The 12,349-nt window shown below is 37.8% G+C and overlaps 1 protein-coding gene across 4 annotated transcripts in view; it reads left to right on the top strand.

Annotated features, from left to right (window-relative positions):
- The window catches only part of LOC123525840 (PCNA-interacting partner-like), a 178,875-nt gene that overhangs the window by 51,605 nt on the left and 114,921 nt on the right, over positions 1 to 12,349 (top strand). For 3 of the 4 annotated variants that reach the window (XM_053538129.1, XM_053538133.1, XM_053538131.1), the window contains one exon: positions 5,478 to 5,620. The exons of the other annotated variant lie outside the window; for it this stretch is intronic. The gene's annotated coding sequence lies outside the window, so the exon portion shown is untranslated. The remainder of the gene's footprint in view (positions 1 to 5,477; positions 5,621 to 12,349) is intronic. 4 annotated transcript variants of the gene reach the window in all.

Raw genomic sequence — 12,349 nt, 5'->3', positions numbered from 1 at the left:
TTATACGCCTTTCATACTTTTTTGACAAATTATTATTTTTTATTTATTTTTTGACAAACTTCGTTTTCTGGACATAACTTTAGTACTATATAAGATAATGACTTGAAACTCAAATATATCTTTACCATCATTATCTGCATGTGTTGTAACAATCCCAATAACTCTAATTTGTGTGTTCTTGACAGAATTATGCCCCTTGGTGTATCTTCCTTTTAAAAGTAGAGGTCTCTTATTGAGAAATTTAATCATTTTACTGTCAAATCGTTGAATAGTGGAGCGTGCTGTCTTACGGACAGCTCTTGTTAATATTTCTTTTATCAAAATACTTTTAAATTTATATGACATTTATTTTGTTTGAACGTAAAATAAACTACTCAATCTTTTACTGAACGTAACGGCAATATTAGATTTTAGTGTATACAGTAAGCGCAGAGAGTAGTTTCCCTTTACCAAAATGGCAAAAATTGGAAACAAAAAGTTTTGAAGTTGGAAAGTCATCTTTACCTATGTATAATGCACACCCACGATTTGGGGCTGGTCCCAGGGGTAGAGAAACTGTGCATTATATATGGGAATAATCGGTATTTTGCGGCAGCATTAAATTTAATACCAACATATTTTTAGTTTTTTTTGAGAGAGAGAGAAATAAAAAGGTTGGGGCGGCATAAAAAGGAGGGGTCGGGCGGGGATGATAATTTAGGAATTAATTTATTATGGCCTTAGATTTAGTCTAAATTTGTAATTAATGTATAGATGCAAATTAGGATATTTTTGTTTTTTTTAGGAGATCAAATTTATTTCAGTGAAGGAGCACTGTATTATAATAAATATTTCCTCCCCCCACTGGGGGAGACATATTGTTTTTGCCATGTTCGTCCATCCGTCCTACTGTACGTCGCACTTCATTACCGATCAATAATTGGAGAACTATTTGACCTAGAACCTTCAAAATTCATAAGATGGCAGGGCTTATGAAGTAAGTTACCCCTATTTATTTTGGGGTCACTCCGTCAAAGGTCAAGGTCACAGGGTCCTGAACCCGCTCAATAACTTGAGAACCACTTGACCTAGAATGTTAAAACTTCATTGGATGATTGGACATGCAGAGTGGATGACCCTATTGATTTTGGGGGCATACTGTTAAAGGTCAAGGTCACAGGGGCCTGAACATGGAAAACCATTTCCGGACAGTAACTTGAGAACCACTTGACCCAGAATGTTTTTAGCTCACCTGTCACACAGTGACAGGGTGAGCTTTTGTGATCGCCCTTCGTCCGTCATCCGTCCACAATTTCGTGTCTGCATGATAGTGGTTTCATTTATGATTTTATTTTAACCAAACTTGCACACAACTTGTATCACCATAAGATCTTGGTTCCTTTCTTGAACTGGCCAGATCCCATTATGGGTTCCAGAGTTATGGGCCCTTAAAGGGTCAAAATTAGCTATTTTGACCTTGTCTGCACAATAGCAGCTTCACTTATGATTTGATTTTAACTAAACTTGCATAAAACTTGTGTCACCATAAGGTCTCGGTTCCTTTCTTGAACCGGCCAGATCCCATTATGTGTGCCAGAGTTATGGCCCCTGAAAGGGCCAAAATTAGCTATTTTGACCTTGTCTGCACAATAGCAGCTTCACTTATGATTTGATTTTAACCAAACTTGCATAAAACTTGTGTCACCATAAGATCTTGGTTCCTTTCTTGAACCGGCCAGATTCCATTATGAGTTCCAGAGTTATGGACCCTGAAAGGGCCAAAATTAGCTATTTTGACCTTGTCTGCACTATAGCAGCTTCATTTATGATTTGATTTTATACAAACTTGCACACAACTTGTATCACCACAAGATCTTGATTCCTTTCTTGAACTGGCCAGATTCCGTTATGGATTCAAGAGTTATGGCCCCTGATAGGGCCAGAAATTAGCTATTTTGACCTTGTCTGCACAATAGCAGCTTCATTTATGAATTGAATTTAATCAAACTTGCACAAAACTTGTGTCACTATAAGATCTTGGTTCCTTTCTTAAAGCGGCCAGATCTCTTAATGGGTTCCAGAGTTATGGCCCCTGAAAGGGCCAAAATTAGCTATTCTGACCTTGTCTGCACAATAGCAGCTTCATTTATGATTCAATTTTAACCAAACTTGCACACAACTTGTATCACCATTATAAAGATCTTGATTCCTGTCACAACTTGTATCACCATTATAAAGATCTTGATTCCTGTTTATATGTCTGAAGGGACGTATTATGTTATCGCCTCGGTGTGCGTCTGTCTGTCTGTCTGTCTGTTGGTTAGCAATTTCCCTTCTTATTAATCAGAGTGTACTGATATATTGTCATTTTAATGTTTATTTAGCTTATAATATCTGCTGAAAACACCTGAATATCTCAACTAATTAAAAATGTTTCAGATTTTTGGTGAAGTTCGTCCATTGAAAATCAGTAAATTTGATTAGGCCGCTTTGTGGCTCTGTGTTGAAAAAAGTATTCAAGAAAATTTAAAACGCAACATGTTGTGTAAATGTCCATTGCATAGTTACTTTATCACGAAAGTTCCAGGTAAAAAGTTTGAACCATTTTTAAAAACACGGAGGAGATTGTGTTCCTGGCTGGTTACATGTCAAATTACCCCACACAATTTAAATGTGAATTTCTATAAAAGTAAGTCAAAACTGGTAATAGTAACACTTGTGAATGAAACTTAATACATGTAGGTATATTGTTATAAAATATAGAGAAAATAAAAAAACATTTTGCGCAGACACCTAACTGGGACCCCCCCCCCCCCCCTTTTTCTTCCCTTTGTTCCTGTCCTTTGGACTTATGACTATATAGAAAACTGATTTCAAAGCAATTTTACACAAGGCTAGTGTTTCTTGGGTGATCCTCTACTATATTCCTTCAAATAATTTTGATTCAGCAAAAACATGGCCCCCAAGGGGTTTTGCTTATTTTCCCTATATGCCTATATAGAACTTTGAAAATCTTTTTGTCAGAAATTGCTGGTCCGTTTTCAAAATAATTTTACACAAATATTTCTTGGGTGACCCTCTACGAAATTCCTTCAAATAATTTTGATTCATTGAAAAAAGTGGCCGCCTGGGGTAGGGGCTCATTTTCCCATATGGCTATACAGAAAACCTTGTATGAAACTACTGGTCTGATTTGAAAATAATTGTACCCCCCGACAACAAAGTTGTAAGGGGGGGGTATACTGGTTTCAGGTTGTCTGTCTGTCTGTCTGCCTGTCCATCTGTCTGTCTGTCCGTCTGGCCGTAGACGCAATCTTGTTCGCACCATCTCTCCTTATCCCCTTGACAGAATTTAATGAAACTTCACACAAGTGATCAGTACCAACAGTAGTTGTGCATGGGGCATGTTAGGTTCTTTTAGAAAAAAAATTTGCAGAGTTATGAGACTTTGTTTTTTTGTTACTATGCTATATACATAGACACAGTCTTGTGCGCACAATCTCTCCTCAACCCTTTGACACAATTTAATGAAACTTCACATAAGTGATCAGTACCAACAGTAGTTGTGCATGGGGCATGTTAGGTTCTTTTAGAAAAAAAATTTGCAGAGTTATGAGACTTTGTTTTTTTGTTACTAAACTAGGTCAGTAGGTCTAAAAAAAGAAAAACCTTGTGACCTCTCTAGAGGCCATATATTTCATAAGATCTTCATGAAAATTGGTCAGAACGTTCACCTTGATGATATCTAGGTCAAGTTTGAAACTGGGTCACATGCCATATAAAACTAGGTCAGTAGGTCAAATAATAAAAAAACCTTGTGACCTCTCTAGAGGCCATACTTTTCATGGGATCTGTATGAAAGTTGGTCTGAATGTTCATCTTGATGATATCTAGGTCAAGTTTGAAACTGGGTCATGTACGGTCAAAAACTAGGTCAGTAGGTCTAAAAAGAGAAAAACCTTGTGACCTCTCTAGAGGCCATATATTTCATAAGATCTTCATGAAAATTGGTCAGAACGTTCACCTTGATGATATCTAGGTCAAGTTTGAAACTGGGTCACATGCCGTATAAAACTAGGTCAGTAGGTCAAATAATAAAAAAAACCTTGTGACCTCTCTAGAGGCCATACTTTTCATGGGATCTGTATGAAAGTTGGTCTGAATGTTCATCTTGATGATATCTAGGTCAAGTTTGAAACTGGGTCATGTACGGTCAAAAACTAGGTCAGTAGGTCTAAAAAGAGAAAAACCTTGTGACCTCTCTAGAGGCCATATATTTCATGGGATCTTCATGAAAATTGGTGAGACTGTTCACCTTGATGATATCTAGGTCAAGATTGAAAGTGGGTCACGTGCCTTCAAAAACTAGGTCAGTAGGTCAAATAACAGAAAAATCTTGTGACCTCTCTAAAGGCCATATTTTTCATGGGATCTCCATAAAAATTGGTCAGAATGTACATGTTGATGATATCTAGTTCGAAAGTGGGTCATGTGCGGTCAAAAAGTAGGTCATAGGTCAAATAATGAAAAAACGTTTTGACCTCTCTAGAGGCCATATTTTTCATGGGATCTGTATGAAAGTTGGTCTGAATGTTTATCTTGATGATATATAGTTCAAGTTTGAAACTGGGTCAACTGCAATCAAAAACTAGGTCAGTAGGTCTTGAAATAGAAAAACCGTGTGACCTCTCTAGAGGCCATATCCTTGAATGGATCTTTATGAAAATTGGTCAGAATGTTCATCTTGATGATATCTAGGTCAAGTTTGAAACTGGGTCACATGCCGTATAAAACTAGGTCAGTAGGTCAAATAATAAAAAAAACCTTGTTACCTCTCTAGAGGCCATACTTTTCATGGGATCTGTATGAAAGTTGGTCTGAATGTTTATCTTGACGATATCTAGGTCAAGTTTGAAACTGGGTCAACTGCGGTCAAAAACTAGGTCAGTAGGTCTAAAATTAGAAAAAGCTTTTGACCTCTCTAGAGGCCATATTTTTCAATGGATCTTCATGAAAATTGATCCGAATGTTCACCTTGATGATATCTAGGTCAGTTTTGAAACTGGGTCACGTGCGGTCAAAAAACTAGGCCAGTAGGTATAAAAATAGAAAAACCTTGTGACCTCTCTAGAGGCCATATTTTTCATGAGATCTTCATGAAAGTTAGCGAGAATGTTCACCTTGATGTTATCTAGGTAAAGATCAAAACAGGGTCACGTACCTTTGAAAACTAGGTCAATAGGTCAAATAATAGAAAAAGCTTGTGACCTCTCTAGAGACCATATTTTTCAATGGATCTTCATGAAAATTGGTCAGAATTTTTATCTTGATAATATTTAGGTCAAGATCAAAACTGGGTCACATGAGCTCAAAAACTAGGTCACTATGTCAAATAATAGAAAAAACGACGTCATACTCAAAACTGGGTCATGTGGGAAGAGGTGAGCGATTCAGGACCATCATGGTCCTCTTGTTTATGTATTTGGATATGTTTATAGGGTACAATTGCTTTGAATCAGTTGCCATCTATCAGAGGAAAGGCCATTCTACTGGTTAAACTGATGGTACATATAGAGAAAAGATTCAGTGATGATCAGGAACTAAATGCACAAATTCTAAAACTTGTCATCTACATCTACAGGTAATAAATATACTTACGAAACACATCTTTCCTTCACATGCAACTTTTCAGTGTACAAAGGACAAAGTTCTGTTTTTTTTGTACCCCCCTCCCCGGACAACAAAGTTGTAAGGTGGGGTATACTGGTTTCAGGTTGTCTGTCTGTCTGTCCGAGCTCACATTTGCATACTCAGGTGGCTATAGGAACAATAGGTAACTGTACTTTTTCTTTGATGTCATTCATTCCGTAAGGCTTTTATGTGGCTGTTTTTCTCTTACGTGGCTAAAAGAACAATAGAGAGAACAAAGGAGTAGCCATACAAGTATCCATATGTAGGAACGTCCGTCTGTCCGTAGACGCAATCTTGTGCGCACCATCTCTCCTTATCCCCTTGACAGATTTTAATGAAACTTCACACAAATGATCAGTACCAACAGTAGTTGTGCATGGGGCATGTTAGGTTCTTTTAGAAAAAAAATTTTGCAGAGTTATGGGACTTTGTTTTTAGCTCACCTGTCACAAAGTGACAAGGTGAGCTTTTGTGATCGCGTGGTGTCCGTTGTCCGTGCGTGCGTCCGTAAACTTTCCCATGTGACATCTCTAGAGGTCACATTTTTCATGGGATCTTTATGAAAATGGGTCAGAATGTTCATCTTGGTAAATTCTAGGTCAAGTTCGAAACTGGGTCACGTGCTGTCAAAAACTAGGTCAGTAGGTCTAAAAATAGAAAAACCTTGTGACATCTCTAGAGGCCATAATTTTCAATGGATCTTCATGAAAATTGGTCAGAATGTTTATCTTGATGATATCTAGGTCAAGTTCGAAACTGGGTCACGTGCAGTCAAAAACTAGGTCATTAGGTCTAAAAATAGAAAAACCTTGTGACCTCTCTAGAGGCCATAATTTTCAATGGATCTTCATGAAAATTGGTCAGAATGTTCACCTTGATGATATCTAGGTCAAGTTCGAAACTGGGTCACGTGGGTTCAAAAACTAGGTCATTAGGTCTAAAAATAGAAAAACCTTGTGACCTCTCTAGAGGCCATATTTCTCAATGGGTCTTCATGAAAATTGGTCAGAATGTTCACCTTGATGATATCTAGGCCAAGTTCGAAACTGGGTCACATGGGAATAAAAACTAGGTCAGTAGATCTAAAAATAGAAAAACCTTGTGACCTCTCTAGAGGCCATATTTTTCATGAGATCTTCATGAATATTGGTCAGAATGTTCACCTTGATAATATCTAGGTCGAGTTTGAAACTGGGTCATGTGGGGTCAAAAACTAGGTCAGTAGGTCTAAAAATAGAAAAACCTGGTAACCTCTCTAGAGGCCATATTTCTCAATGGATCTTCATGAAAATTGGTCAGAATGTTCACCTTGATGATATCTAGGTCAAGTCTGAAACTGGGTCATATGCGGTCAAAAACTAGGTCAGTAGGTCTAAAAATAGAAAAACCTAGTGACCTCTCTAGAGGCCATATTTTTCAATGGATCTTCATGAAAATTAGTCAGAATGTTTACCTTGATGATATCTAGGTCAAGTTCGAAACTGGATCACGTGGGGTTAAAAACTAGGTCAGTAGATCTAAAAATAGAAAAACCTTGTGACATCTCTAGAGGCCATATTTTTCATGAGATCTTCATGAATATTGGTCAGAATGTTCACCTTGATGATATCTAGGTCAAGTTTGAAACTGGGTCAGGTGGGGTCAAAAACTAGGTCAGTAGGTCTAAAAATAGAAAAACCTTGTGACCTCTCTAGAGGCCATATTTCTCAATGGATCTTCATGAAAATTGGTGAGAATGTTCAGCTTGATGATATCTAGGTCAGGTTCGTAACTGGGTCACGTGCGGTCAAAAACTAGGTCAGTAGGTCGAAAAATAGAAAACCTAGTGACCTCTCTAGAGGCCATATTTTTCACGAGATCTTCATGAAAATTGGTGAGAATGTTGACCTTGATGATATCTAGGTCAAGTTTAAAAGTGGGTCACGTGCCTTCAAAAACTAGGTCATTAGGTCAAATAATAGAAAAACCTTGTGACCTCTCTAGAGGTCATATTTTTCAATGGATCTTCATGAAAATTGGTCAGAATTTTTTATCTTGATGATATCTAGGTCACATGTGCTCAAAAACTAGGTCACTATGTCAAATAATAGAAATAACGACGTCATACTCAGTTCAACACTGGGTCATGTGGGGATAGGTGAGCGATTCAGGACCATCATGGTCCTCTTGTTTGTTACTATACTATATGCATAGACACAATCTTGTGCGCACCATCTCTCCTCATCCCCTTGACACAATTTAATGAAACTTCACACAAGTGATCAGTACCAACAGTAGTTGTGCATGGGGCATGTTAGGTTCTTTTGGAAAAAAATTTTGCAGAGTTATGGGACTTTGTTTTTTGTTACTATACTATATACATAGACACAATCTTGTGCGCACCATCTCTCCTAATCCCCTTGACACAATTTAATGAAACTTCACACAAGTGATCAGTAACAACAGTAGTTCTGCATGGGGCATGTTAGGTTCTTTCAGAAAAAAATTTTGCAGAGTTATGGGACTTTGTTTTTTTGTTACTATACTATATACATAGACACAATCTTATGTGCACCATCTCTCCTCATCCCCTTGACACAATTTAATGAAACTTCACACAAGTGATCAGTAACAACAGTAGTTGTGCATGGGGCATGTTAGGTTCTTTCAGCGACAAAAATTGCAGAGTTATGGGACTTTGTTTCTTGTTAACATATTATGTATATACAGTCTGCATATGCAATATTGTGCGTGCCTAATCTACCAAACCCTTACACACAATTTAATGAAACTTCACACAAGTGATCAGTATCAACCGTAGTTGTGCATGGTGCATGTTACATGCTTTTAGATAAATATTCTGCATAGTTATGGGACTTTGTTTTTTGTTACTATACTGTATACATACAGTCTATATACATACAGTCCACATAATTATGCAATCTTGTGTGCATCAAATTGCAATGTACTGTGTCAGTGCATGCGGGGGGTACATTCATCACCTTTAGTGATAGCTCTAGTTCCTTCAGCCATGTTTATTATACCCCCACAAAACGAAGTTTGGGTGGGGAGGGGGGTATATAGGAGTGAGCTTGGCGGTCGGTCCGTTGGTTTTTGTGGTTTCCGGATGATAACTCATGAAAGGCTTGACCGATTTGAATAATTTTTGGTACACGGATGTAACATCAGAAAATACAGGTCAAATTCCAATTTGAGGTTAATAGGTCAAAGGTCAAGGTCACAGTGACCTTAAACAGTTGAACGGTTTCCAGATGATAACTTGAGAATGCTTGGGCCTATGATCATATATTTTGGTACACAGGTGTAACATCATGAAATACAGGTCAAGTTTGACTTTGGGGTCTGTAGGTCAAAGGTCAAGGTCAAAGTGACTCGGAACAGTTAAATGGTTTCCGGATGATAACGTGAGAATGCTTGGGCCTAGGGTAATAAATTTTGATACACAGGTGTAACATCATGAAATACATGTCAAATTCCTCTTTGAGGTCCTTAGGTCAAAGGTCAAGGTCACAGTGACTCGGAACAGTTAAATGGTTTCCGGATGATAACTTGAAAATGCTTGGGCCTAGGATCATATGTTTTGGTAAAAAGATTTAACATCATGAAATACAGGTCAAGTTTTACTTTGCGGTCAAAAGTCAAGGTCACAGTGACTCGTAACAGTTAAACAGTTTCCAGATGATATCTTGAGAGCACTTTGGTCTAGGATCATAAATTTTTGTACACTGGTGTAACATGGTAAGATACAGGTCAGGTTTGACTTTGAGGCTAGTAGGTCAAAGGTCAAGGTCATAATAACACGAAACGGTTAAACGGTTTCCAGATGATAACTTGAGAACGCTTGGGCCTAGGATCATGAAAATTGATAGTGAGGTTGGTTATGGTCAGCAGATGACCCCTAATGACTTTGAGGTCAGTAGGTTACAGTGACCCGGAACATTTAAACGGTTTTCGGACAATAACTTCAGAACGCTTGGGACTAGGATCACGAAACTTAATAGGGAGGTTGATCATGACCAGCAGATGACATGTATTGATTTAGAGTTCCAAAGGTCAAAGGTCAGAGTGACCCTGAATATTTAAACCTTTTCAGAACAATAACTTGAGAAAGCTTGGGCTGAGGATCATGAAACTTCATAGGGAGGTTGATCATGACCAGCAGATGACCTCTATTGATTTTGAGGTCAGTGGGTCAAAGGTCAAGCAAGTTCAGCTTTGACACTGGCTTAGTTCTGTGACAAGGCCATATTGTGGGGGTATAATTTGTCACTCCGGTGACAACTCTAGTTTAAGACTTGTTTGTGTGCAGAGCACTAAGTCTTTTACACATATATATTACATAGAGACATTTTTGTTATGATTTGGTAATCTTTGTATGTATTTTGCATTTATGAATGGCTTGCCATGTAACAGTCAAAACTATTGCCTCCGGCCCATGCAATACTTTTGACTATTGACTGTTATGTCAATATTTGTTTTATAACATGACATCAGAAGTAAATTTATATAACTTTTTATACACCCGTTTGAAAAACGGGACGTATTATGGGAACGCCCCTGGCGGGCGGACGGGCGGGCGGCATCCACAGACCTTGTCCGGAGCATGTCTTCTACATGCATGGAGGGATTTTGTTGAAACTTGGCACAGTTGTTCACCATCATGAGATGGTGTGTCATGCACAAGAACCAGGTCCCTAGGTCTAAGGTCAAGGTCACACTTAGAGGTCAAAGGTCAAATTCAAGAATGACTTTGTCCGGAGCATATCTTCTTCATGCATGGAAGGATTTTGATGAAAGTTGGCACCATTGTTCATCATCATGAGACGGAGTGTCATGCGCAAAAACCAGGTCCCTAGGTCTAAGGTCAAGGTCACACTTAGAGGCCAAAGGATACAAGAATGAAAAATTCAAGAATGACTTTGTCCGGAGCATATCTTCTTCATGCATGGAAGGATTTTGATGTAGCTTGGCACAGTTGTTCACCATAATGAGAGGGAGTGTCATGCCTGAGAACCAGGTCCCTAGGTCTAAGGTCAAGGTCACACTTAGAGGCCAAAGGATACAATAATGAAAACTTTGTCCGGAGCATATCTTCTTCATGCATGAAAGGACTTTGATGTAGTTTGGCACAATTGTTCACCATCATGAGACGGAGTGTCATGCGCAAGAACCAGGTCCCTAGGGGTAAGGTCAAGGTCACACTTAGAGGTCAAAGATACAAGAATGAAAACTTTGTCCGGTGCATTTCTTCTTCATGCATTGAGGGATTTTGATACAACTTGGCACAGTTGTTCACCATCATGAGACGGAGTGTCATGCGCAGGAACCAGGTCCCTAAGTCTAAGATCAAGGTCACACTTACAGGCCAAAGGTCAGATACAAGAATGACTTGTCTGGTGCATTTCTACTTCATGCATGGAGGGATTTTGATGTAACTTGGCACAATTGTACACCATCTTGAGACGGAGTGTCATGCACTGGTCCCTTCTTTTGAATTACTTCCCTTTGCTGTTACTATAAATAGCTTATGGTAGTTCTGCATGTTTGGATCGAAATTATTTCTACAATGTAGAATTTGATTAAACACTGATTTTTCAAAACTTCAGAATATACCTAGAAAATTAAGCAAATAAAAAAGATAGGGTCGTGTGCTTGATTTTTTGCTAGACTGATTTGAAAAATAGGGACCTCATGCAATATTTCATGATGAGAGTCTATGGGAAAACCATAACTTTCTTAACATTTTCGCGAATAGAAATTTTTCTACAATGTAGATTTTGATGAAGCTTCTCACAGTTGTAAATAAAGACATGGCCTATAATTTGATGAAATAAAATATATAGGTCCGTGTGCTTATTTTTGAGATATTTGACCATGATTAAAGTAAACCGGACATTTCACGCTAATTTTAGGACGTTATTTTGAATTATTTAACATGTGATATGTTTTAATATCATATTTTGACTTTACAATATAGCAACAGTACCATTGTAATAAATTTACTCACAGGTTGCAATTAATTCATAAAATGATTTTCTGTTCCGTACGCCGAATCCAGTCTTTATTCTACGTTTTCCGGAAAAATGGCGTCACGCCATCACTTCCGGTTTATCAAACGTGCAGAACTACCTTATATTCTAACTTTTTCATTACAAGTCGTAGGGAAAAATCGAGACCACTTTTCTGTAGTACAACATGCATGTTACATCCAATTCTAAGGTGTATTTTGAGCTATCTCTACCTGGTAAGGATTTTTGTGTGGACTTAGAATTTTTGGAGGGGGGGTGGGGGGAGGGATTTTTTTTTTCTTTTTTTTTTTTCTCTTTAAAGATTAACTTCTCTTAGTTGTTACTATGAATAACTTACATTGTAATTTTTTTATAATTGACCGTAGGGAAAAACCAAGACCACTTTTCTGTGGTACAACATTGATGTTACTTTCAAATTTTGGGTGTATTTTAAGGTATCTTGACCTGGTAATGATTTTTTTTTTTGTGGACTTAGAAAAATAAAAGAATTACAATAATTTCTAAAAACAAAACATTGTAAACAACTAGAAAATTAAAATTCCATTTGCAAATACAGGTGCTAATGTAAAGAAATTTGCTGTGACGGGCGTATATTATGACATTCAGGCACTCTTGTTTTATTTAAGTTTTGACTTGAATTTTGTGTTTTA

This window comes from Mercenaria mercenaria, chromosome 3 (assembly GCF_021730395.1).
Source record: "Mercenaria mercenaria strain notata chromosome 3, MADL_Memer_1, whole genome shotgun sequence".
NCBI lineage: Eukaryota > Metazoa > Mollusca > Bivalvia > Venerida > Veneridae > Mercenaria > Mercenaria mercenaria.
Note: the sequence above shows the minus strand (reverse complement) of the source record. Positions and strands in the feature narration are given on the sequence as shown.